This window comes from Solanum tuberosum, unplaced genomic scaffold, assembly GCF_000226075.1.
Source record: "Solanum tuberosum cultivar DM 1-3 516 R44 unplaced genomic scaffold, SolTub_3.0 scf00113, whole genome shotgun sequence".
Classification (NCBI taxonomy): Eukaryota; Viridiplantae; Streptophyta; class Magnoliopsida; order Solanales; family Solanaceae; genus Solanum; species Solanum tuberosum.
The window spans coordinates 1390582-1393390 of NW_006239039.1; positions in this window are offsets into that span (position 1 = coordinate 1390582).

Consider the following 2809-nt stretch of genomic DNA (forward strand, 5'->3'; position numbering starts at 1 on the left):
ATATTTGCAAACGTAGTTGAAGAAAATTCTATTGGATATACAGATTTTGAGAAATTTGTTTTATTAGTTACATAGATTATTAATGTACTTGAGCATAAAAAATGATAAAGAAGTTATTTCTAGTTCAAAAGCAGATCAATGGGTTGGTCCTATGGGTGAATAGATTGAGTCACTTCAAATGAATCAAACACGGAAGCTTGTTTCATTGCCAAATGGGACAAAATATAGTCAAACAACATTTTATCTGAGACCATGTATTTAATGGGATTGTTGATGTGAAGAAAGTGTCTACAGATAATAATCCAACAGATATGATGACCAAGATAGTCCCGACAAATAAGCTATTAGAAAAATATTTCTAATAGCTCGACAGAAAATATCATCTATATTCATTCTATGAATGAGTCTCAATATCTTTTTTAATTATCTCAAAAATTAATATTAATGTTTGTCCAAAATATGGCTGTTGCAACATCTTTTTTGACAAAAATAAATTGTCTTCAATTTCCCATATTGAATTGTCTTAAATATAGTTAATGACATTCACTCTCATACTTTCAATTATTTTCCTTTGAGACATTAGCAGTTTTGTCTTCATTGCATATATATTAATCTTGTTCATGTAATCTTGAGAGAGGGTAGAAATGATAGATACATATATTCTTCCTCCTAAAATATATGGCGATCGTGCTGAATTTTCACTTTGATTTGAAATTATGTGCTCCTAGTTATATACTAGAAGAGTTAGTTGAATCCTAGGGATATACCTATATCGGGTGAAATATCTTTAAGGACAGTGTGTTTAATTCGACACACTTGATTAAGCTATGAGAATTATCTACAAGTATCATTGAGGTTTTCTCAACTATCATTTAAACAATTTTGGGATTTTCCTAAACTTACTTGAACCTTAAGGTTTGGCCCACCATCAACCACATAATTAATAAGCTTGCATGTGTAGTGGGTCTAATACCCACTAGTGATATTATTTACTTTGCATTTATGTCTACATAGCTTTAGAATGATCTTTTAATTACTAAGGCGTTCTTCCTCGTATAGCAAGCATCTTTCTCGTATGTATATTATCGACGTAGAATTTTCTTATGTCATACCCTTCCATAATCTCCCACATGATTGCAAAACAACAACAAGTCTTCATGTCACAACCCAAAAATGGACGTGATGGTACTTGTCTATTCCCACCAAGACAAGTCAGCCTCAACCCAACTACAACGAAAGAGAAAAGAAATATAAAGCAAGAACAAGATAAAGTGGAAAACTTATTCTTTCTATTAAACGCCTAAAATCTGGTTGTCAAGTGTACAAGCCACAAAAGTGATTATAGAATTCAAAAGATAAATATAAGACTCAAATGTCTTTGCTTCTCAAATAGAACAAAGCATAATAAAAGGAAAAGAGGGTCCGCCAAGATGACAAGCAGCTACCTCTCAAGTCCTTCAACGAGCCTAGATAACTACAACATGCATAGAAACACCTCAACCTAACAATTCTATAATAAACAGTTCGCAAGGCTCAACGAGCAAAGGCCAAAAGTCACATTTCAACAACCACAAATATCAAATCATTTACTCTAAAGTACAAAGCAGTTCAATCAAAAATATCAACAAGCTCAATTCACATATCAAAGAAACCAATCCAACACATCAATTAGCTCAATCACATGCATCAAATAGATTGATCCCAAAGGTCAACATTTTTTGGAACCATTCCCCTTCTGTACAATGCCACTAACAAGAACTATTTCCCTTCGGCTTTCACATTAATCACTTGATGGAACTATTTCCCTTCGGTATTTATATCACTAGCCGGAACCATTTCCCTTCGGCTCTATCACAAAATATCATTTACCAGAACCATTTCCCTTCAACATTTATATCACGAGCCGAAACCATTTCCCTTCGACTTTTTTCACAAAATATCACTTGCCAAAACAATTTCCCTTCAGCATTTATATTATTAGCCATAACCATTTTCCTTCAACTTTTATCAAGTGTCCCATGACGATGTTCAATAATTAATGCACATAAGAAATATCACACCACACAGAGAGACAACAATTCATACAATTCAATTCCACTTTCATGCATTCAAGCAATTCACCAATTAATCAAATAGGGGGCACAACAAGTCAATTCAAAATTTATCATTATCATCAAGAAGCTTTTTAATTATTCCTTTTTTTGTTGGTTAACATTAAATAAGAGGAGCAAATAAATGTTCACCTCATTCCCAATTACTCCCCAACACATAGATAATGAAGAGACCTAAACAATTCAATTAAATTACAAAGTTTAAGTCACATGCCTTAAAGAAATCAATTAATGAATCTGCAGCTGGAGTTTTCCCTTTCCGACTCAATTCCAAAGCCACAAAATCTATAACAATCAAGTATTCATAATCACTCTTCTAAAACAGTAATACCCACATCAATTATTTAGAGAAATGAGTCAATCATCTCAAAACCAAATTTCAAAAAGAACGTTTGAATCTTAAAATTGATATACCGTGAGTTTACGGTATTTCTAATACATTTCACTTACAAGTTGTGTGTGTCTAGGGCCTTTTTATATTGGTTTTTATGTGTTTTTATCATGTTTTGCAGGAAAGATGTTCAGGCGCGGAAGTATAGAGACAACTGAAAGAAATGTAGAAACAGGGCATTCACGGAGGTGATCTACGGACCGTAGATCCATTCACGGTCCGTAGGTTATGACCGTAGATCAGCAGGCATGGTATTGAGGACAAATCAGGGAAATCTGACCAAGTGTGGAACCACGGTGTCCATTGA